This window comes from Motacilla alba, chromosome 4 (genome assembly GCF_015832195.1).
Source record: "Motacilla alba alba isolate MOTALB_02 chromosome 4, Motacilla_alba_V1.0_pri, whole genome shotgun sequence".
NCBI classification, from domain to species: domain Eukaryota; kingdom Metazoa; phylum Chordata; class Aves; order Passeriformes; family Motacillidae; genus Motacilla; species Motacilla alba.
Genome location: NC_052019.1, coordinates 32,960,624 through 32,986,369, shown reverse-complemented (window position 1 = coordinate 32,986,369; position 25,746 = coordinate 32,960,624). Strand labels below are relative to the sequence as shown.

The window sequence follows — 25,746 nt, the reverse complement described above, 5'->3', positions numbered from 1 at the left end:
AAGCAGAAAGGTATCTAAATAGACTTCCAGCACCACTCAGTAATGTTAAACTTCTAAAGCTGTTACCATTCTAATATGTTTTTAAATATTAATGTATATTAGAAGAGGCATATTTAGGATTAAATATCACATTTATTATTTTTTAAGTTTTATAATGGATATTAAAAAAAGATAACAGCAAACTACAATAGTGTACTGCCTTAGTCTCTGATCATCAATATTTCTATTGTTGAGGGGTTTTAGTACATTTTAGCAGGTTTTAGATGAAAAGAATAGAGATTGAATAATTTTGCTAGTGTGGTACAAATGCTAAGACATTCAAATATGAAGTAAACTGTGGCATTGTGTTTTTCTTTCCCATTAAATACAGATTTGAGTTAGTAGAAAAGAAAGAAATTATATAGATGTACATTCAGAATCTAAAGTTCAAAAGCTACAGACCTTGAACTCTACAGCTTTGTAATATTAATTTTAGGCACATTCTGAACATAAAGGACCTAAGAGGTAAGAGCCACAAGAACAGTTTGTCTTCATTTGAATTAAAATTTGAAGACCAAAACTTTCCCTGAAACTTGAATGAATTGCTGCAGGACTCTAGAAAGGCAAATTATGAGAACCCTCTGTAACAGTTCTCCTGTGCTGGTGCAGGAAAACTTAAAATCAGGCTCTGTCTATTCTTGTAAGACCTGGGTTCCTCTCTGCTCTAAAGTGGAAAGTGCAAGAGATTCAAGCTTTCTTACTTCTCTAAACCCTGCACCAACATCAATATTTGGGCAAATGATTCCAAATTTGTAGCCTCCTATTTTTTCCTGCAAGCCAAATAACTCTAGATGAAATTTTATGTAGTAGATCTAATCTAGAAAAATATTAAAAACCTCAGAATCTTGATGTGCAACATTTGCTAATGAATTTCTCCAGACATTTTACAACCGTTTGTAATTAGCCTTCTATTTTATATTTTAAGCCTTTTGTTGAATAGAAGTCCCATATAACCATTTTTTCCATAGGTTAATTTTAAAAGATTTTACAGTAAATTTTATGCTTATGAAAAGATGTAAAGATTTCCATACAAAAGTAAAAGTAAAATCTTGTTATATAATATCCTAGTTTTGAGGCTTTATGGAAAAAATATTCTCTTTTGCCATATATAAGGTTTCTAATTCTACATTTGCTCTCTTGCTTTTTCTTTTTTTTTTTTAGCTTGGTGTAATATGTCTTGATACATCTGTCATAAAACACAAAATTCTGCATGGATGCAGAGCAATCTCTGAATGTATCATGTTCAGTCTTACGTTATTTTCTAGTATGAAAGATAATTACAAGGTGATCTTCCTACTCACAAATCATAATATCTGCTTTCAGTTCTTTTCTCTGCTACTGAAAACAGAGAGAAGCCAAACCTTGCAGCAAAAACTTTTTCTTCTGAATGGTTCCATCTCTTATGCTTGAATAATAAAATCATAGACTCATTAAAGTTGTAAAACATCAAGTTCAACCTTTGGCCTTGTACCACTATGCCCGCTTAACCATATGGTGAAGTGCCACATCCACTGGTTTTCTGAACATTTCCAGGGATGATGGCTCCACTACTTCCCTCAGCATTCTGTTTCAATGCTTAACCCTTCTTTCAGTGGGCAAATTTTTTCCTAATATTTGACCTGAACCACCCCTGGCACTTTTTGGCCATTTCCTCTTGTCCTGTCTGTAGTTTCCTGGAGAAAAGACCAACCCCTGCCTAGCCACATCTGTCTTTCAGGTAGCTGTAGAGGTTAACAGAAATAAATTCCTTAGCTCTGTCTAGGATGGGACCAGTGATATAGCCTCAGGTCCGTGACTTGCATATGCTCATTAATTAATACTACTGTAAATATTATCAGCTTGAAATCTGTGCCACCCTTACTCCCATCCTGGTAATTTATGAAGACATTGCAGACAATGGCAGGGTTGTTTCTGTTTGCCAATTAGAGAAGAATCATGATAGAGTAGTACAAATAAAATATGTGGTATATTGCAGAGAGTTTTATTGGATGTACTGTTAGGACTTGATTTTGTCCCGCTTTTTTATGCACCATGTTATGAACTTCACTGAACCTGCAGCCTACTGCATATATTTAGATGGATTCTAGTTGAACAAACCATACATTTTTATGCACCTGTACAGCAAGCAGTGCTCTGTTGGAAATATCTGTTCACATATTTTGCATTCTTCCATTTCTGGTGTTATGACTTCACAGTTTTATATTTAATTAAAATTCATGGCAGGAGACTTGCTTTGTCGGTATAAGAAAGGTGACGGTGTCTCTGCCTGATTAAATGATCAAATATATTTTCCCACAGAGAACAAAGATACATTTATGGGTGTGAAAGCAATTATTCATAATCTTGAAACTTTGTTTTAAATTTAATTTTTCCTCATGTCAGGGTTGATGTGTTTTCAGTCAAATGTTACTTCAAGATCTGATTTCAAGCTTCTATTCTCAATTTTACTATGTCACATTTACCTACACTAATGGGTAGCTAATATGAGTCAATACAATAACAGAAATGTTTAATCCCACTACTGGTTTTATTTTATGGCTATTTACCATGAGGCTTATCTCACATTTACACGACTTTACTACAGGTGGTCTGATGCTTGTTCAGTTAGTTCAATTGAAAACTTTGGAGCTTATAACAATACGCATTTACAGCAAAGTACAAGATACTGAGCCCCTCTGCTGTTTAGGCATGGAAATGAGATGTTAACATTACAGTTACTGACCAATTATCCAGTGGTCACTTGGGTACAAAGTTCCTTAAAAGCTGGATTCTTTGGCTTATTTAAATTTAGATTCTTAGTAATCTATATGTGAAGAAAACATGCTCTGATATGAGTTCCTAGGGTTTTTTTTAAACACTTTGACAGAAAACCGTTTTGGGGGGGAAGGGAGGGGAGGGGTTTGTTCAACCTTGATTTCAAAGGTGAAAACTGTATCATTATATTTAACTGGCTACCTGCAGTTCATTAGTGGAGGCATCATTAAGTAGTACTGGAACATTTGTAGTGTCTAATCTTTCAAGCATTTAGCATTCACGATGACCTCGTTAAAAGTAACAAAGGTCAGGCTTCAGTTCAGCAGCGGCGCCCATTCACCAGGGCGACTGGCATAGCTAAGTAATCTCTGTATGTCACTTTTCATTAATCATGCTACTTTCCTCTTCACGAAATTCCAGCAGATAATTGTTACTAAATGCGATTTGCAACACCCTGTGCTGTGGTTGAAGGACCAGAAATAGGCAAACAGATAAAAACATTGTTTAGCTTGCAGGCAGCAAGTGTTTGCTATTCAAAGGTATCAATGCATAAACATTGATTTAGCCATGAGCTGACACTTTGAAAACATTTGTTGTTTCCAGAAAGCCCTGCGGTCAGGCTAAGTAGAATCCAAGGGCAAGTACTTTTACCTGTATAGCAAGGTTAGATTCTATATAATTTGTCTCATCAGTTTTAATAATGTTAAGCAGCTTCAGCACTGCCATAGGTCACAACAAAGTACACTAGATTAAACATTTGCAGATGTGGTAGGAAATGTGTTCCCATGTAAGTTTGCTTATGACTAAATTGAATAAATATTTTATTAAGGTAACAGTTTTATACTTTTAGTTAATTGTTATTTAGTATTTTTAATCAATACATTTTCCATATCTCAGAAATTATTTCATGTGTCTCTTCTCTATGCTCTGAAATTCCTAGGATAAATTTATCTTCATTTCCATCTGCACTTTGTAAACTTCAGTGAAAACTGAGCAGTCTTAGGAACAAACACACCAATGGAATTCCAGAGAAAGAGAGTCTTACATATTTGTTTCATGGCCCCATTTTGTCCAACACCTGAACAGATTCTGTTCTGTCACAAAAGTTAAGCTGATCAAGTTGCTATGGTGTTCCTTAGCATAAGGCAGAGTTTGATTGCTACTAAGGGAATAGGATTGCATTCTTGTACATATGCAAAATTTTGATCTTACTGACCTGCAAGTTAAGAGAGCAAGAACAGTGAAGTAAACTATAGTTTTAGTGTGAATGTTTCAGATCCATCACTTACATCAAAGAACAACTGGTAACGGAAGTGTTTTATTTGCCAGATTTTCAAATAGGTTTAACTTGCAACTTACAGAAAATAAATGAATGCAAAGCCAAACAAAATTTAGGACTCAAACCTACTCACGTCCCATCTCAAATATGTAGCAAATAAGAATTTAGAGCAGTAAAATTTCTTCAAAATATGGTTTTCAAAGGTGACTGGAAATGCCTTCATTTCTTTTGAAATACCACAGAAGACTACCATTATTAGTTGCAGGCTTCTTATGTTTAGGTATGAGTTGCTGCTGAGTTTAGTCAATTCATGATTATTCAGGGTAATAGTAGAGAATAATTCAGATAAAGCAAAACTATTGACAATGCAAAAATGTACAAACTAAATTCAAAGAACTTATAATGTGAGAATGGAAAAAAATATTTAACAGTGCTGAAGAATCAATATGATAAATTATTATGAAGAGTCTTCATTTATATGATAATTGGGTCTATATATGTAGAGCGATCATTTGCCTTGAAAATGGTGAATGATAGTACCAGATCATACACAGACCAGGTGCATACCAGTTCTGATTTGAGCCTAATTTAATCTGACCAATCAGAATTGGCAGTAGAACTAAACATATCTAAAGTAATAGAGCTATGGCACAAAAATACTGATTGTTAGTAATTCAAACATAAATTTATTGAATTTCATAGAATACAGTTTTCCCAATATGGCATTTCTAAGAATGTTTACAATATATTCACTTGAGGAGATTTTGTTTGTGTTCCCCTAAGTGCCTCATTTTCTGAAAAATCTATCCTTTTTCTAGTATTGGGCCATAACAGAATTTACATCTTTTTAGATGCAGATGTGCCTGTTTTGCATTTAGTAGCCCTCACCTACAAGCTAATTTTTTTTTTTTATAAAATACATTGGATAATTAATTTCTATTCATGCCTATGAACTTCTATCACATTCCTACTCAGCCATCTCTTTTCCAGCCTTAGAAGTCCTGGTTTACTAAGTAATTTCTTGCATGGAAGCATTCATTCTTGAATAGTGTCCAAATGGGACACTGTTGCAGTATTTAATTCCAACTTAAGTGCCATCTGCTAGTAGAATATTCTCTGCCAACATTTCTCTCCACCACTTAATAAGAAAGGTAGTACTGTCTAAAAACCAAGAAGGAGGTACTTTCTGGTATATGTCTTTTGGCTTCTTCAGGAACTGCTAAATTCAGTTTTACTCAAAGGGTCTGCTCTTTGCTTTTATTTGGAGGAGTGGGGTGTTGAAAGTTTATATTTTGCAACATAGAACATGGTCTCAGTGGTGTGTGATCTGTTTTTAGTGTTCAACCTATGGTCAAGCAGCATGAGCAAGATTCAATAGAACATCATGTTTCTAGGAGGAATTAAATCAACAAAAAATCTTACATAGTGTAAAAGAGAGAGGCAAGAAGAGTTCAGAGAGTATGGATTTTTTTTTCTTTTTTCTATATTTCACTATGAAAATATTGGCAATTCTCACCTGCTAATTCTTCAGAAATTGACGAGGTTAAAAAAATCCAGCAGTCCCCAAAGCAATAGCTGACTGAATAGCTATGCCATTCATCTATTGCTTTTGGCTTTATGGTATGTGGAAGAATGAAGGTTGGAGGTGAACTAGAAAGGGCTTTCTTTCATAATGGCTTCCATCATAGATTTCCTAAGGTTAATTTAAGGCATCTTAATCTAAACTGAAACGTTTGTACTACATCAGCCCAATCCACTGTGCTATTTGCAGTTTATAAATATCTGTACACATGCATACAGTTCTGCAGAACTGAACTTTTTCCCAGACAAAAATGCAAATTACAAAAGTATAGTACCTTTAACTAGTATTATATAGCAGATTGAGTCTATGTTACATGGAACGTCTTGCCGTGGATTGCTTTAGATACTGAAATTCTGTGTGGCTCAAAAAATCTCCTGTAACTTGCATCTTGCATCTTATAGGATAGTGCTCCAATGTTCTCACCCACAGCTCTTCCACTCTTGGAAGCAGGATTCATTATCAGCCTTTCTTAGAAGACTTTTACAAGAGATGTAATAGAGTAATGAATGATATTAATTCAATTTTTGCAGTGCTAATTTTTCTCCTTCATAAGTACAGCAGTCACTATCAAAATTGCATTTCATGCTTCTCCTTCTTGAACAAGCAGAGAATGCTACTTGTTAGTAAGTAAACTTGCATACTGACATCCTTGTTACAGGATGAAATTTGAGGGTATATAATAGGTTACCTTTGAAGACTAACCTTTAAACTTCTAATGGTACAGATGAAATTTTAGGTCAGAATGCAGAAAAGGGTAGTATGTGAGAATATTGCCAAGCCTGTGGAACTCAACTGATGCTTTAGGGAAAGTTTTATTTGGATTATTCGCTGACCACAGAAGCAATTTTTAGCTGAGAGGAATTACAAAGAAATATTTTTAAAACAGAAATAGTGCTAGGATTTTGGGAAGGTGTAAAATGGACATGAGAATAGATTATCTATAAGGAGACCTGGAGGGAGCCAAGTGTCAAATATGTGCTCAGCCAGAAAATGCATGGCATAGTTTTAGTGCTTAATAAGAGGGTTGGGATGCATGAAACGAATTTACATTTTCAGAATGGCAATTATACTGCATCCAGGTGGATATTTAAATTAGATTGGGATAATCGAAAATTTTGTTTCTTCAGAATTTATTAAATAGTTTTCTAAAATTGCTCATATTTGGAGAACCATGTGTTTCAGTAGAAACTACATTTGTGCAGTATTTTGCTGTATTTTTGTTGTCCCTCTAAGTCTTTCTCAGAAAACCATGGCAAAAGAGAAAGAAAAATTTAAACAGAAGCAGTTTGGCATTTTCTCAAGCTGAAACAAAGTGGCTGCATGTACTTAGTGCAATACAAGTGTCAGAGATGCCATTCAGAAACTTCTGTAGTGCACAACTGAAATCCTAGCTTTGAATTTAGTGATTGTACTGCTGCAAACCTATCTAGACTGATGGCCATGAAAAAGAAAGATAGGCTATAAATACACAAACATAATCTTGTTTACTATACTTCTACTAATTAGTAAATGCAGGGAAAAATAATAAAATTAATTCTTTATAATTACATTAAAATTAAGATTTATAAGTAACTGGATCAAACTAAAACTAATTTTTTGACACATAAGACTCTTTGACACTCTTTAAAAAAAAAAAGGATAAAAAAGTGTGCTGTGAATTGTCAAGGACCTGCAAAATGAATCCTTGAACTACAACCTTTTCTGTTTAAGTTCAAAGAACTGCACAAGACCATGCAATTTCTCTCAAGACTTCTGGTTTTGAACACATTTTGGGTAGAAAATCAGTTTGCTTTACTCCAAGTAGGAAATTTTATGGGTATGGTCCACATAAGGAGATGATGACCACAGTGTTGATGGAAATGTTAGATGGAAAAAGATATTTCAAGGTTAATATGTTCTTGTGGTTTTGATTCAGAAATTCAGAAGCAGAAATCCCTTTTTTAATTGCTCAGTATCACCTGTTCAGAATAAAAGTAGTATGCTCATCATCTAGAATTTCTAAAAAACACATAAACATTTTGTCTATTAAATTTTAATAGCTACATTTGTTTTAAAGGGGAACCATATGGGGAACATTCGATTTCTATTCTCACTAGATGCTACAATCAAAGATTTTAATAAGTATTTGGAGAAGCATTACATTTTAGTATATGAAATAATTTCTACAGGGAAAGTGAAAAAAAGATTCATGATTCTTTTTTTATCTACTTTTTTTTCCCCCTTTATGCAACCCTAAGAACAGCTGGAATTTTCATGTTCAGGAACATTTAGTTGAATAATAAAAAAGAACCTCTATGAAACATCTCACTTTTTTATTTACCACGTAGAATGTTAAGCTTTTTAGAGTATAATGGCCTACTGGTGCTATATCAATGATTTTGTTGCATCAGATCCCCAGGACTAGGGAAATACTGCAGCTCTTTCTTTATTCTAGCTTGATAACTCTTAGAATCATGAACTGTCAATGGCAAGTGCTCTGTAAGTTTCTGGCAGTCAGGGAAGAACTTCGTGCCTTGATTTGTCTCTAAAAATATGAGTAATTTCACTGCAGTCATACAGGGTTTTGTTTCATGCTAAGGACGCGTTGACCCAAATGAAAAACAGTCCGGTTTGTGTGACCTGCAGAGATAAAGTAATATCAGAAAAAATAAAGTCAAGATGTTAAAAATTATTTTTCTGATGCAAGTGCATACAAAATTACTTTCAGTTGTTAAAAGCACATACAAAGAAGTGCATTCAGGGAGACGTTACCTAGTCTATTTAAAAATGAAAACCAGATATAATTGGTGTAAAAATGGTGTTTTAAAAATTAAGTGGTTTGCATATGCATTTGTAAACATGTATAAATAATGTTATATGAAAGAAATACCCACTGAACCTGTACCTGATATTTATTTAGAGTCTTTATTGATGTCCTGTGCAAGCAAGTTTGTGGTTTTGCTTCTTTTGTGAATTATAAGGTAATCAATACCTTGTAAAAGTAAATAATGTCTCCAGTAAGTGCACTAGACAGCTATTATTTATCCCAGACCTCACTTCAGCTATGAAATTATAAAAGGTGTAGAACTGTAAAAACTACAATAATTACTTTAATTATACTTTAAATAAAACAGAAAGTACATAACTACTTTTTCTATCAGATTTCTCTAAGGGCTTTAATGATATAAGGTGCTTTTACTGTACTGTAGTGGCAAATACTATTTTATTCATTTAAAGCCTATACAAAAGACAACCACAGAAGTAAGAAACTACTGTATAAACATCATCATTATAGAATAAGTAGGTTTCCATCAGCAAATAATATAACATGATGTAAATTTTCTTTTCCCCCCCAAAACATTTTTTTTTCAGTGTTTCTTTCAGTTTTGGATTATTAACATATATCTTTCACAACTTTGGTGGATAAACAGCCTTGGCTTGTATAGCCATTTCTGATACTGTGACTTAGAGCTTTAATTTGATTCTGATCCCTCGACACACATCATGTGTTCAGGGATGCGTAAATTTGAATTTAGAGGTTGCCTGCTGACTTCTAAGTAAATAGGAATTTATGCAGGCACCAGCATTCTTATAATTATTTTGTTCGTTATCTTGCTGGATCACATCTAAAAAGCACAAGAATAATCTGAGAAGTTAGTATATGTGCAAATATATTACTGTAAAAAATTGTATGGGTTTTATCTCTGTAAACTATAGATTATAAAATTGTTTTCATTATTTCAGAGCTTGTGGTAACATCTTTGGCCAGGACATCAAGAGCCTATCAAAGTTTTCTTTGCAAAAGTGTCTAAAAGATCAAAAGACTCTGGAACATTCACCCTGTGTGTGGCATTGCTTTCAGATTCTCCCCTTAGGTAATGAAGATTTTATCTCAATAAAAGATCCTATCTCTGAAAACTGCAGGAGTTACAACTTCTTGGTTTCTGGTTCCTCCATAGTTTTTCACAGTTCTTTTAGCTCACTTTTGTTCCTACCTCTGTTTTCATCCTTAGTAGAATCTGTTTTTCAAGAGTTTATTTCCCATTGAAGCTGTGTGTGGCTCAAAAAGGATAGTGGCATTTGGATCCTCCCTTCCCCTGGCATAATCCCATTCTCCCTGCCAACACTGCCTTCTTTTCTGCATCCCAGTCTTGGAGTTTCAAAGAAATATGCTCAACTTTTTCATGTTATCCTTGTCTCTTCTGTGCATCCTGGCTGTCTCTTAACAGAAACATCCATGTTGCATGTTGTACATATGAGCTACTTAAGCAGAATTAAAAATCTTTACAGCCAACTTCAGAAATCTTTCTAACACATCCTCTAATGTTCACACGTTGCTTTTACTGCATATTTCCAAAGATTCCAAGTTTATCTGCATAAACTTATAACCTGGAAACATAAACCATTTTAGGCAACTATCGAACTGTAATGACACTAAATTTCTTTACCATTTTTCCACTTCCAGTTACTTTTTGAAACACTTTTTTTTTCCTTCCAGCAGAAATCCCTCTTTTTCCATCACAGCTCCTGCACAGAGAGAAGCAAAGCCACCAGGTACTACTGTAGCTTCTTCTACATTACTGTGTTTTCTCTCCTAAAGGGATTTCTCAGCTTTCTTTTAGGTAGCTTTAGTTCACTTATGCATCACAGACTTTGTTCAGAATTGCTTTAGGATATGCTTTCTGCCTAAAAATTGAAAATTAATTAGTGAAATTTAATTTTTTTAAAAGAAGTTTAGGGGTCATAATCACTTTGGTATATAAATAGTCCACAAAACTGATATAAGTAGCTTCTGTCATCTTGTCTATGACAATTAAAGACCTGCCACAGCTAATTATACCACATACCAATGATGTACAGCTTCTTTAGTTTCCTTTCTTCTTTATCTTGACAGAATTATTTTAACAGAAACTTAATGTCAGTTATATTCTTTTTTTTTGAACATGCTACTAGAACATGTATTTTCAGATAACTGAAAACTACTATATGTAGAACAAAGTCTTGTTTTATTTTATACAGATTTAGTGCATTGTGAGGGTGAGAAAGTCTAAAATTAATGTGAATCTGTTCAATGTTCAACATTATTGCTCTGGTCCCTTTACACCTTCAAATGATTTTTTTAGAGGGTACTTATAGAAAATAGTATGCTTTCTATGCCATATACTTCAACTATACATATATTTCCCCTATACAAGGGGAACTTTTAATGCACAGCAGTTTTATCACAAGAGACTTCGACAAACTTTTTCATATTAGGACATGAACCAATTAGCCCTGTGCATTCCATATGGATACACCCTGTCACAGGGCATAAATATAAAATAGAAATACCGTGATGTATACTGAAATCTTATCAGGCTCAAACAAGTATCCTAATTGTGCAAGTAGAAAGAACAGCTGTAACAAAGGGCATTGGTGCCTGCAGGCAAGTCTTTGATTCTGTACCTTTCCATCTTGTAACATTCTGTACTGAATATGCTTGTAGTCTGTCTCAGCACAGCCTGAAAAACCTCAACTAGTTACAGAAGGCAAGAAGAGTATCACCTTAGCAGCCACTGTACAAGAGATTCTTCTGCAGTGGAAAACACTTAGCAATTAGGTGGGCAATGCTAAAGTAGTCATTCTTGCAAAAGTGACTGAACATGCTTGAAGAAAAGAATTTATAATGGCTTCCAAATAGGTGTTTTGGTAAACAAATCCAATCTTTGATAAATTAAATACAATTATTTTCAGATTAAATATTTTTAGAGTCAGAATCCTAAATGAGGTGTAAGTGACCTCCTGTTTTCATGACAGCCAATACAGCCAGAACATGCAGTACAAAAACACCTCTGCAGGGTGAGCTTTGAATATAAGCAGCAATGTCCAATTTGTTTTGAACTCTTCATAAGGGCAATATTATACTCATTGTGCTTTGATATCCTTATGGTATGCAGAGCAAGAAGAGAAACCTGACAGAACTCTGACTTCTTATTAATTTTTAGCTAATTTAACAAGTTGATTCCAAAGCCCTGAGTGTTATGTCCATTTTTAAAATAATATATCAGAATTTTGACCATCACACAACTCTCAAATCTGCGTAATATCCAGTTTTAGTCAGTGATGCCAACCAGATGCAGAATGACGTAATAAGTGTATCAGCTCAAATGGGACCTGACATGTAATGAGTTTGAACTACATTGACTAATGGTTAAAAACTTCTAGGTGTTTGACTGATAAAGCACCACTGCCAGTTCTAAAAGATATCTAAAAAATATATCAAAATCTCAATATTTTTTTTTTTTGGGGGGGAGGGTTTTGGGTTTGTTTTTTGGGGTTTTTTTTGGTTTTGTTTTTTTTTTTTTGTTCTTGTGAAGCTTCTCAGAACATAGGAAAGATAGGAGATTTTTACTTTCTTTTTTCTTGTTGCATATGTTTAATGGGAGCTGGAACATGTAGAACTATGTACAGAGTTGTCAGCAGAGTGAAAACAGCTGCAACAACAAAACTTCAAAGTTCCAAAATCAAGGGATTAGGAGTTACAAATAGTAGAATTAAATTTGCCCATGTAAATTTCAACTAGGTGATTTTTATATACCGAATGTTACAATCTTCAGCTACATGATTTCTTCTTTTTTTCCAAATCATCCCTGGTTCAGAGCACAGGAGCAGACTGGGATGACCAAAGAGCTTTTTCAATTACCCTGGCACAAAGAGTGGTCCAAGGCATTTTGGACTATATAGTTGTTGCCCTCTGAGCTTTTGCATGATACTCATTGCTATTGTAGGAGTTCCACTCATGGCTATTAATTTAATTTCAAACCCCATCCGTGGGGCAGGAGATTATTATGTATAATTGTCACAGGAGCCAGAGCAGATGGATGGGGCTGGGTCAAAGACTCAGAAGAAAAATTTATGATTTACATGGAATCCTAATATAGATTATTCACACTTATTCCAGAAAGTGCAGTGCTTAAAAGTTCCCAAGTCCACTACGGTTTTATGAATGTGGTCTTTTCACCTCTACTGTGATTCTGATGGCATTGCACAGGAAACAGGCCTCATAAGAGTTTGACACTTCAGTACCTACATTATGCTCTTGTGCTCTTTTGTTGGCAGCACATACACTCCATCTTGATCTGCAGGTCAGTCTTGAGTCTGTCTATCCATACACAAGCTAGTGAAAAGTTAATGCTTCCCTTTTAGCTACCTCACAGATAGAAATATTTGAGAATTTTGAGTGCCTAGCTTGAAGTTAAAATCTTCAAGCTTTAAAAGGAAGCTTTATGGAATATAACAAAATGCTGACACCCAAGAAAGAAAAATCTCATTTCTCAGAGTTTGCTTTTACAACCGCAGTAATACTTCCTGCAATTATTTTTAGTTTGGTTTAAGCTTTTCCTGTTCCTACAAAATAAAAAATAGACTGAAAGTGGTTAGGTGGTCTTGTGAAAAATACTAGGTTTAATTTTTTCCCTTCCCCTTATCCTTATTCTGGTGGAAAGGGGAAGCATGTAAGGAAAAGCTTGGTTTCACTTCTTAGAGTTTCATTAAAAGATACATGATTACATAATATCATAATCATGTTTCATTTCAGCCTATCTGCCAGAAAACAAGCTCTCTGAACTGTTTTGAGATTTCTGCCCTTTTTCATCCACTAGTGGGTTTTTGTGATATTACAAACAGTGACCATTAAATTACCATTGCCATTTTAACCCAACCAAAGACTACAGAAAACAGGCATTTAACCAATACTAGTTAATAATAATTACATAAAATTGATTTTAGTAATGAATTTCATTTCTGCTGACTTGCTAGATAACCATATGGTTAACTTCAGAATCAATCAAGAATTTCCTTGGACTTTACTTAACAGGGTGACATACAATTTAAGTACATGAAGTGTGATAAATACAAGCTGTCTTGATGAAGATCTCTCTGTTGACTTAGATAATGATTGAATAAGAGAAGTGTAATAAAAATATGTCATAGATATTTTAAAGTAGAAATCAAGCCAGCCTGTTAGAATTATCAACAGAAAGTTTAGTATGTTTAACACTTTTCCTTAGTTACATACAGTAAGCAGAAGCAATGTTGTGCACACAGAAAAACCTTAGGCACTTGCTACAGGGCATAGGCAATCAGAGATACAGTTTCATTATTTTTCTACTGCTTTACACCTTTAACTGATGCAAATAGAAAGCTGAATGTTGTCTAACTCTTGTGGTACACAAGTATGCTGCTTTAATCAGACTGAACACCCTATGAGGCTATTTTTATTTCAACTTTCTTAGTACACAAATTTGTCTCTAATGATGACATGGAGATAATTTTGCAGATCATTACTTGGCTAAAAGGACAGTTTCACCATCATTGTTCAGATTCCTTTAAATCTGAAGAGTAAACTGGATGTTTTACCGCACTGTCTAAACAGAGGTCTATACAGAAACAGCATACAGGAAAGAAACACTGACATTCTAGTGTGTATCTTCCATCTACATGATTGCCTTGCAACAGAAATTGTAGTGATGTGGTCCTTCATCATGATTCATAAAGCTGGGGTACCTTCTGAACCAGAAGTGTGGTACTCAACTATCAGCAACTGGGTTACCACTATAAAAGCTACTGCAGGGTTCAACTTGATCACTTTTGCAAAGTTAGGATGATGACAATTTTTTCCTACTTTTCCAAACCTTCAGAAAACTCTTTCCCACTAAGCGCTGATGCTACAAAGACAGAAAGTTAACATAGTACCAACTTGACTTTGGGCTGTGACCACATTTATCAACAATAGGAAGTAAACAAAAGCATGTTTATGGTTAGAAGTCATTTGAAAACAAATTTTTAAAGCACGAAGTTTGCTGCTAGTTTGCCAATGAAATAATACTCCCAAATTTGTGGCATTAATATGCATGAATAGAGGGTAGTAGCAACAACTTTACTCAAATGTTTCAGCTTTCCCCCTGAAGGAATGAGTTGTGTTTTGCTAAAGGATATTCCTGCAGCCAGAGGAGAGCACAGTACTGTGGGAAGACTGTGTGCCAAAATCTCCAAGTTCCTTAAGTGCTCAGTTCAAGCAGATGAGGGGGCAAAAAAACTCAACCTAAACTTAATTCTAGTAATTTTTTTTCAATTAAGGTAGTTTTTCAAAAATCAAAGGGGATTTAATCAGCATTGCCTAGACTAATTATAAAGGCAGTCAGTAAAAGTGGCATGTACAACTCTGCACACTACAAAAATTAATATTTTTTCCTCAGTTTCAATACTCAAATGAAAATGGAAAAAAAAAATAGAGAAAAAGGGGAGAATTTTCACAGATTCCAGAAAGAGGATGCATGGGAGATAGATGTGGCTCAGAAAGGGGGATGGGTGTATGCTCCATAAATGCGAAGAAACCTGAAACCCTGAATTGCAGCTTGCAACTTAGAAAAAAGTCTCCTAATTGCTGGTTCATTTTTCATCTAGTTAAATCAGCTGGTGAGCATCAGAAGAAGATGCTCACATCTTCCCCAACATCCCTGTGATCCAGAGAGATCATTACATTGCAGTAAATAGCCCCATTTCAAAGTGTGGTGGGTTGTTGGTTTGGTTTTTTGTTTTCTTTTTGCTATCTGTAAACACTCTAAGGGTATTACCCTACCCTGAGTTGCTTTTCTTGGTGAAGAAAAGCAATCTTAATGAGGCCTTTACTTTCGTCCCCTAAAAGTAGCAGCCAGCCCAAGAGGGGAAGTGCTAATTTGCTGCTCTTCTCTGGTTTGCTGTTGTTAAGGCAAAGCTCCAACAGCTGGTGACTTGATTCAGAGATGCTAAATAGTAGCATAGAAAAGCTGTGGTGGCCTTGCTTGAATTTCCTGATCGTAAAGCCAGGGAACCTTTTGGGTTTAATATCTTTGGTAAGTTAAGCTGTGCTAAACTGCCTGCTTAAATTTAATGGGGTGAGATGTGTTTATGTTTGAAGACATCATATTTGTTTTGAAGGTTTGCTTATCTGTTACAAAATTATTTCTGATAAGGTGCTCATGTCTATGAGGGTCATTGAAGGTAGGCAGCAGCCACTTTTATTTTGTGAAGCAGAACAGGAGAGGCTAGGCTAAAAATTGCAGTCTGATGCTATGTTATTAAGACCCATATGTTGCAGCCCACAAAAAGATGGTGTTGCAGAGAAATGTGCCAAGTTTATTTGGAAAAGAACTGATAGCTATAGAAAGAGAGAAAGAACTACTCTTTTTTAACTTTATAGTTGAGGCTGCAACAACCTTATGATTGTAGACAGAAATGCTGATAGAGGAGCTTTTTGCAGTGAAGTGGACTTAATGTGGAGAACAGACAACAGGCAGATTTTTCTCAGAGTACTAAATGTGTTGTGGTCCCTCCTATGTATGTGAAGTTGAGGGGATTTTGAGTCTGTCAGAAGAGAGATCATAAGGGAGAAAACAAAGGAACTGGAATTAATGTCGGTTTCACTTGCACACACTATAGACTATCAGCATGATAAATAATATTTCTCAATCTACCTGTCTACTTTTTGGGAAATAAATTACATCTATAATTTATTTTCCTGTTATGATGTTTAGGGCACATGCCAAGCATGCACTACATTTAAGAGATAGCAGTAGAAAAATAAGCAAAATTATCATTCAGAGTTCTGAAAAAATATGTCCTTTAACATAGCTTTTGTGTTCTATAGCAAAAAGAGGAGTGTAGGTCAAGGCTACAGCTCAATCCAGATCTTGTGCTTTTAACTGCAATTAATTTTGTCCCATAGGTAATCCCATGATCAGCTGGATTTCCATATATACCCTGAATTGCAAAGCTTGAGTGTATGCCACACTAGCAAGAAAAAGATAATTTGTTCTTTGGGTTTTGTGAATTTGCTACTTGCAGGGTAGATAATTTTTCTTACAATCCGACTCATTGATACATGATGATGAAACTAGCCTCTGTTTTAAATAACTTTTCTAAAAAGGAATAAATACCCAGATACTGATGTCTGGATCATTTCTTTTAGTACTAGACTGCTGAAGATTGTAACATTTTGAACAGTCATCTGTTTTTTCGTTTTTAAACTTGTGTATCATCATTTATAGATCATTATTACCAAAATGCTCTTAAAATTCTTCCTACAATTTTTGCCTGAACATTTACAGTGAGACTGCCTTTAGTTATAGGACACAGACTATTCCTTGCAAATCATTGCTATTTTAAGCACTCTTTGTAACCTTAAATAAATGTGTAACATCTATTCAGTACAGTATAAAAGACTTCTCCAGATGGTTTGATCATGACAGATAACCTTATTTATTGTTATGACAGTACAGGGGCAAGCTGCACCTGTGGTCTCTTCCCCAGTCTGTCTTGCAGGCTTCTATTTCAAGCAACAAACCTTACCAACACTTTGGCAGGATTGAATATGGCAGTTGACCTAACTTCAGACTGAAGCCATGCTCTCAAATTCTTGCTCCAGTTTCATGTCAATCAATTCATCCTTTATAGAACCTTTACAAGTGTTTCCTTCAGATAGACTATGCTGCCATTTCTTCTTTTACCTTTCTGTTCTTAGTCTTGATACTAGGACACTGCTCCCTTTTCTGATAGGGTGAACCTGGTGAGCCCAACTGTAAATTTTTATTTTGTCTCAGTGACACATTTCTGTAAGGTTCTGTGACAAAGACCAAAGTTACAAAGAGTATCTCCCTAAAAAGACATGTGTTATCCATTCTCGTCAGAAACACATCACAAGTACAGGAAAGGTTGATCACAATAGGTTCACTTGCCCAGGTCAGTGGAACATGCAGGTGGCTGAGCTGCAGGAGGTGGTGATAAGGCTATATAACATCAGGGAGGCTGAGAAGGAGTTAAATAGCTGTTTCCAAGTACAGTCTGCAGGGAACCCAAAGCCTGCAGCCAAACAGCTGAAAACTTCCCCCAACAGCACACACACCACAGGAAGGGGGGCCAGTAATACATAAGAATGAAAGCTTGCAATGGCAAGGACCAGCAGGAGAAAGAGACTTCCTTGAAGCCTGAGGTGCCCTTACAGAACCTGTTCAATGCTCTGCAAACTGAAGAGGAAAGACCCATCACCTCAGGAGAGCTGCTGGGGCTGAATAATGCAGTCCAATGCGCTCCCTGTGCAACAACCAGTGCAGCTAAGAAGAGCCACAGGTAGTAAGCAGTAGGTGACTCTTCCGAGAGATATGGAGGCACCCATTTGGCAACCTAAAGTGCTCTCTAGAGAGGTGTGCTGCTCGCCTGCAGCTCATGTCAGGGACAGCTTTGAGAGGCTACAAAGCCGTGTACTGAATCCTGGCTGCTATCCACTGCCATGGTTTCACATGGGCACCAGGGATGCAGCCAAAGCAGTCTGAGTATAGAGGATTAGAGTCTGGGAAGCAGCAGTAAGGGATTCTGGAACACAGGTGGGTTTTTCACCAATCCTGCTAGTCGGAGAAAAGGGGTTTGAAAGGGGTGGCTGACTCCAGTGAATTGAGAAATGGTGGCACAGCCAGGGGTTTATCTGTTACACCATGGGACTCACTTTGAGAAACCTGGTCTGCTGGGGGCTGGTGCAGCTCATCTATCAGAGGAGGACAACAGCATCTTCATTCATACATTTGACAAGATGATGAAGACTTTAATTGAAACTTTCCAGGGAAGGGGAATTTTAATCCATTCCACTTCTGCCAGTTTGATGCTAGTGCCAGCAGTAGATGCCCAGAAGCCTGCAGAGGTGTCACAGGCCAGCCGGAGAGCACATGAAGAGCAGCACAAAGGAATTCTAGCTGCTTCAGCCAATTAGTTGGCTTCATTGGGGGCACAATTTAGATGCCTCTATGGAAGATGCCTCTATAGATGCCTCTATGAATAATAGATGAGGATTTAGATGTGCATGCCTGCAGGGATATGATCTTACTGACATCCTTGAAATGTGGTGGGGTGTCTTCTGTGACTAGAATGTTCGAATGGAAGTATATAGGCTCTTTAGGAAGAACAGATATGGGAGGCCAGGAGGTGGTGGTGTTGCCCTCTCTGTCAGTGACCAGCTGGAGTGCATGGAGTTCTGCCTGGGGATGGATGAGGAGTCCAGCTCAAGATAAAGTAAGTGCAGGGACAGGTAACATCATAGTGAGGATCTGCTACAGGCCACCTGACCAAGTGTATGAGGCCCTTTACAGACAGATAGGGGCAGTCCTATGTTCAGGAGGCCTGGTTCTCATGGGGCACTTCAACTACCCCAGTATCTGTTGAAGGGACAGCATAAAAGAGCATTAGCCATCTAGGAGGTTTCTGGAAATACCGTCCAGATCCTATCTTTCATCTCTAAATGGAAGGGGTGCCAACAAGGTGTTCCTGCCCATGGCTGGAGCTAGGGCCCCTTCCCACTTAAACACTTCTATGAGCATGGCAGCACAACTCAGTACAAGCATAATGTTGCTTAAAACATATTATTCTCTCAAATTTAGGCAAGCCCAGGTACTTAATTTTTGTTGTTTCTGCACAACCATGTTTCATTCTCAGTATTATTCCTGCATCATTTTGCCAGTGCTTCCTTAATCCCTTTCTTCCTGTGAGATTTTTGTTAACATTTTAGTACCTTTTTTGATCATAGAATTCCAACAAATGAAAGAAACCCATTAATCAAGCTGAAATCAGACAGCCAGAAATTTTGTAATTAGTAGTTCTTCTATTCTTGTCTTATTAACTCTTGGAATTCCTATATTATATTTTATCTGTGATGATTTCTTTTTTTCTCACAAAGTTTTAACCAAGAAGCTGTAAAGACACCAGTCAGCTCAGTTAAAGAACAGAAAATATTTTTTAAGTGTTGCCTCTCATGTTTCCCAAAATTAATAAACGTTTTTATATTATAATGAAGACTGTGATGTTCTGAACTTCTTCAATTTTTAAAAAAGTAAGAATATAATCAAAAACAATCAAAAATTTTCCAATCAATAATGAAGAAAAGGAAAATTTTGTGGTCCTGTGAGCTAACACAGAAATTGAGATAAGGAAAATATAAGAAAAAGTTAACAAATAAAAAAGTTAATTGTGTACCAAAATGAGGCAGCAAAATGCTTGAAACCCAAGTTATCTCCTACAGGTGTATCTTAATTTAAAACAAACTCTTCTCTTATTCATTAGTCAGCAGTGGGTTTTGTCTTGACAGTAGAAAACATTGTGGTACTGCTGTCTGATTTATAACTTCCATTTGCAATTTGGGTGTTGCTGACTACAATGAAATAGTTTTCAAAGTGACTCCAGTGCTATGATAAATGGATGGATTTCAGGAAGAGGCCTGGATCTGTAGACAGTGCTGGCCATGGAGAAATTGCTCTCTGCTTGTTTTGCTACTTTTAATAAATTTTGCTACTTCTTTTCAGTTGAATTTTAATTCATTTTTCTTTATACTTTTATATTTTCCAGGGCCTTATTACACACTTCTGTACAGTTCTTGCATAAATATTTTTCTGTTGTCACTACAGTTTCAGAAGAAACTACTGAACATAAGAAATGTTCCATGGGGTTAAAAGCTATATATTATGTTTATTGGCTTATCTCCACCCCTTGTGTGAGCACATTGATATTCAGCTTGAATTTTAGATTCTTATTATTTTTCAAGAGTAATCAGTAAAATGTTTTGTCAGTTTGCAAAGAATAAACTGTGGTCCTCCAGTTCCAACCCCATAGTCTATTTCTAGACTGAAAGCTAAATATGTGTGCTGTAGGCTTCTTGGCTTTTTTTTACACATGCTGAAGTGTATTTTTTTATAGGAGTCTCAGAAATTTTCTTAAAATGTTAGTTTAACTGAAGGAAAGAACACATTTATGGTGATAAATTAAGCAAAATATTTTCGTTCTTGTGGCCTCTTTTTGAGGAAAGAAAAATAAAACTGTTAAAGCAGTATAAAGTGATTTTTTTCCCAAACACTAAAGTATTAAACGTATGAGACAATAAATACAATTCAGTATAAATAGGAAAATATTATTACTTTTTTGTGTTATTAATTTTGTGGTAGGGAGCAGGAAAGGCACTGATCAATAGGAAGTTAGACCTCTGCACAGTACTGCCTATCAGCATTTAGCTAGTGTTATAGAAACTGTGAAATCCCTGCCCACATCTCTGGTAGCATCTAAATGTGCAGGTAAATGTTCAATGCTGCACTGAAATTTGTTTACTAGACACTGCTGAAAATCAAACTGTAGGATATAGACTAAGTAAATACAAGTACTCACCAATATGTCCGAGTCTGTGTTCAACACTCCCACTACAAGTGTAAAGATGGAAGCTCTTTTAAGTCCAGTTTGATATCTGGAAGTGCCTTTCCCTTTCTTTGTTGACCACAGGGGAAATTTTGGACAAGACATCAAACTTTCAAACTTCAATGAAGGGCTCAAAGTTGTCCAGGAGGGTGCCTGAAGTAATTTTAGTATTGTTCCTCTTTTTTATTTTCTGTTTGATATAATTTAATTGCTATATAACATTCTCCACTGTAAGAAACATTTTCTAATTGCTACTTTTTGTTATTCTTCTCCTGTGAATTAATCCAGCTTTAAGTTACTTTCATGACAATACATGATACCATGTGGTTCTCAGCAAGTTTTGTGTCAAATATTTAGTACAACTGTGTTGACATTCTGCCAGGCTCTTGGTGAGAGCTGCTTGTAAGAAGTCTTGTAGTTGAATCTGATTCAGTTTAAGGCAGGTCACAAATCTCAGTCACAGTTCAGTAGATCACCCAGATTTTATTGTCTGAGTTAGCCTCTTTTATGGCTGGCTTCCAAAATAGCGTATTGGAGTACGAGCCCAGAAGAGGCAAACTTGGAAACATGAAGGATTGAGAAGGCACCATGCTGCTAACATGCAATCTGTATTTTGCTAGTCCTCTGCTTCAGCTCTTGGCATTGTCCCCTATGAATAACAGCAAATTAAACCATTATTAAAATTGATATAATTGTACAGAGGAACAAAGGTTCTCTGTTTCTTCTGGAGTTTAGTGTATCTATTATCTCTTCTGTCTTCTTAATCAAGAGAAGCAGCTGACAAGAAATATGTTAAATATTACTAGTAGGAAACCCCAGATAGCAAGACTCAGGACTTTTCTGTACTTCAGAGAATACAAGTGACAAGCCCTGAATAAATTCCTTTTTCTTTTCATTTAAAACAACCTACCCATGGTGCCAGCCAATATTAAACATGGCCTTTCCTGAAATCTGTTATCATGTGAAAAATAACTTGGACCTACAGAGAAGTAAATACCAGATTTTGTACTACACATGCATCCATAGCAGTAGCATGTACTCTGTTTCACAGAATGAAAGTTGAACTTTTAACTAGCAAGTTTCAGTATTAACATTCTTAACAGTGTATTGGTGTGTACTGCCAGCATATCTGATAACCTGAAGAAGCCCACTGAATCTACCAGGAAATACAGTAATATTCCAAGTAGTACATTCTGGAGAGTGTTTCTGTGCCTGTTCTTTAGAAAACAATTATTGGCTGAAAAAATTTACAAGAAATAATTGCTTTACAAATATTATAAAATTTCATTTGGGCATGAAATGTTAAAACATTTATTAGTGGAATTAAGATAAATTTTCTGAATGACATCAGCATAAATTGTCCACATTTTTCTGAATGTCTTTAAAAGACTGATCGCTTGCTATAACATTAATTTCATCATTCACTGTTATTTAGGATAAAATAACTTAAACTACATATCAGCAATAGCAACTGCTTTTTTGCTGGTAAATTCGGTGCTGTTTTTCATTACTCCTCAGGTACACTGATTACATTGGAAAATTACAGTATATGTTTCTCAAACAAGTGTTTCAGAAAAGTATCTGTCTCTTAAATGTATTTACAGTTAGTTTAGTAAAAAAACATGAAACATGAAAGCAATGAGGAAGGTCATAACACTTGTTCTACTATTCCTGGATGCATAGCAAATCTTATTCTCCTTTTGACATGCTTTCCCATTCTGCTCTTTTTCTATGCAATAAACTTTATAATTATTATTATTATTATTACTTATATAATTTTAATTATATGTTAAATTGTGTCTTTCAAGAAACTACAATATTTGTAGCACTGAATTTTTACGACCATTTTTATGACTGTTTTTCCTTCTTCATTTTCATACTGGAGCTTGATTTTTTTTGTCTTATCTCATCCTTCCTTGACTAATCTGAGTGCTGTTTTGATTTTTTTTGTTGATACACTATATTTCTTATTTCACCCATAGCCAAACAGGGTTTTTTTCTTGTTCTCTGGAATGTAAGCATATTTTTTCTCTAAGTTTTACCCCTTTTCATGCCTGAATTATTAGCTGACATGTTTATTTTCCAGACCATCTCTTAAAATTTGTTTCCCTACCATTAATTTATAAATGATATAATCAATTATTTACACCTTATTTCCCTAGAGAATCCTAGGCAGAATATTTGATTGTCCTCAGATAAGTCATACCAGGAGGCAAGATCTCTTGGGCAGCTGACACCAGTTAGCCCCAGCTTTTTTGTAACCTCTCTTGAGCCCTGACATGTCTCAGGCCAGCCAAAGCTGCCTGTGTGCTGTATCAGTGGTGGATGACCGTGGTGCACTGTGCACACCCCCTTGCCCCCCTCTGCTGAGTTTGCCTTGGTTTGCCTCTTGCACGTGCAGTAGGAGATGGTCTGGGCTGGGAAAGGGAACTACAATCCAACTTCAGCTGTGTAACAGCCTTCCCTCAACATCAGCCTAGCAGCAGTAATTTCACAAGGGTCCAATAATCACGTTGGCATTCATACAACCTGGCTGAAATCTGAATGGTGTGCACAGTATTACAGACCTTGTCCAGTTTTTCCAGGCAGGCCTACAAACACAAGAATATTTCTGCCTTCTGAAGGGCACACAGAATATTTATGCCCTTTGCATTGTTACTAACCAAGTCCCATAGCTGTTCATTTTTAACTAAAGAACTAATTTTATAAGTAGATGGCACATTGTCTTCTAGACTCTAATTAAAACTTATTTTTGGTCCTTAGGTGTAATGACTACTCTTCTGAGAGGAGTTCTTAATTAATGCACAGAGATCCTGAAAGTCCCACCTCTCGACAGTCATGATTGACATCCAAGGATACAAAAATTGCACTAATTGAGCTTTCCATTTATACACTTTTCTGCAGCCAGCTCATCAGAAAAGGTAGGAGAAGAGATGAGCATAAGAACAGTTATTTTTTAGCTGTTCATATTCTCCTGAGGGTGGGGCGGGGGAGAAATCTTGCAGAACAATGGAAAATTTTTAACTATAGGAGTCAACCCTTCAGCTTTTAGATGTAAGATTTGTTTTACTGTGGAAATTATAGCATTTTTGTTAATACATATACTGTTGAATAATGGTACAGTACTCAATATTAAAAAACAAGGATACCTTATAAGTCAGTGGGCAATGCTTTGCATCACAAATCGTGTTCCATAGCAATATATACTTTCTGAACAGGGCTTGTGTAGCATTAAACTAAGATATTTCAATGGGTGAGTAACAGCTTATCTGGAAATGTTGTCTTATTTTTGACCCAGAGTTGGTATCAGAGATTTTATATTTCTAAAGCAATTATTTCTTTCTAGATTCAATTTAGTACTTCAGTAATAAACTTCTCTTTGTGATTAATTTAACTGCATATTTTTTCTGGGGTCAGTTAAGATGAATTAATTGAATAAAGTCCAGTATACTCATATGAGCTGAAGCCCACAGAAAGGTACTGAGAAGAGCATGTTTGATGAAAAGGAATAAAGAGTACCGGAAGGTATCAGAGATACTTGGCAGAACAATTGCATTGCAAATGGTATATAGGAAGTACAAGAAGTAGCCAAGGGGGGGGGGGGGGGGGGGGGAATGGAAAGGAGGCCAAACATATGCCTACATAAAGATTTATCTATGTTTTAAAAAGTTATCCAGAGTACAATACAAAAATATTCAGTCTCAAAAAACTTTTCTGACTTTTTTTTTTTAATTGGATAACTTAGAACACTTTAGCTTATTTATTCCTTATTTACAGTTTTAATTTCTGGTGGCTTATAACAAATGTAAGTGAAAATGAAGCTCATGAAATAGACATCAGATTTTCTTTGAAGAAATCTGTTCCATTTCAATGTTTATATTTTAGATTTCCTTGGTATCTTTGCTTGTTTCTATAAATGGGAAGCATTCAAGGTGTGGGGAAAAAAATTGGGCACATTTCAGAATCTTTTAGGATTCTAAAAAGGAGCCAGCATTTTAATCTGGTGGGTTAAGCTTGAGGGCTAGAGGAATTAGACTTTCTTGGGGAATGTCCACACTGAAGAAGATTAAAGTATAAATGCTTACTGACATATGCTTACAACTGGAATTGAAACAGATTTAGCTGTTTGTATCTAGATTAAGGGATCCATGGGGAAAAATGGAAACATGCATATTGTAGGGTCCAGGCTCCCTTTAACTTTTGAGATGTTTTACCCCTCAGCTACAGCATAAAGGCTTTAGAGAAATGGATTGAAAAGAAAACTAAACCAAGGATTACATGAGAGAGGTCCTGGAGAGAGAGCCATCCTATCAAAGCAGTACAATAATTTTGCAACATCCCCTTTGTGTCCAAAAAGTTTCTGGAGATGTGTATTTTCTGTGCAAGATTACAAAAGGAGGCAAACTGAGAGTATGGGTAACAGAATGACTTGAGAGTCCAGGCCTTTTTATTTCTTCTAATAAAAGTATAAGGACAAAGTAAAACTTTAAATTTAGTGTTAATAGTACAGAGATGTAAAAGGAGGCTAGGGGGAAAGAAAAGTTGGAATTAAAAAATAAATCATTAGAAAAGTGTCGATTTTATGTGCTCTTCATATCTAGAATAACTTCATACTGTTAGGGTTAATGCAAAACTATTACTAGATCTTCTGTGTGAGTGTTAATCTCACCTTCTTTGTGAAATAGCTCTGTCCAAAGTAACCCATTGCAATTTTTTAAATGTACCTATAATTTATAATGTTACTGTGAATTTCCATAGTGCATGCATGAGGCAAAATATCTAGGGTTTAAGGTAAATTTTTCTTTTAGTTGCTGGACATACAATTTAGCTTCCTCAAACAGCCAAATTGGAGTGCGTACTATCTCCTCTAATT

The 25,746-nt window shown here is 35.7% G+C and overlaps 1 protein-coding gene across 30 annotated transcripts in view; it reads left to right on the top strand.

Moving 5' to 3' along the window:
* The window catches only part of TENM3 (teneurin transmembrane protein 3), a 1,291,416-nt gene that overhangs the window by 672,652 nt on the left and 593,018 nt on the right, over nucleotides 1-25,746 (top strand). For 27 of the 30 annotated variants that reach the window (XM_038135908.1, XM_038135903.1, XM_038135906.1 and 24 more), the window contains one exon: nucleotides 23,637-23,794. The exons of 1 other annotated variant lie outside the window; for it this stretch is intronic. The gene's annotated coding sequence lies outside the window, so the exon portion shown is untranslated. Of the gene's footprint in view, nucleotides 1-9,439; nucleotides 9,509-10,132; nucleotides 10,188-23,636; nucleotides 23,795-25,746 lie in introns of those variants that run through there. 2 more of the 30 variants (XM_038135909.1, XM_038135897.1) reach the window with 2 other exon arrangements.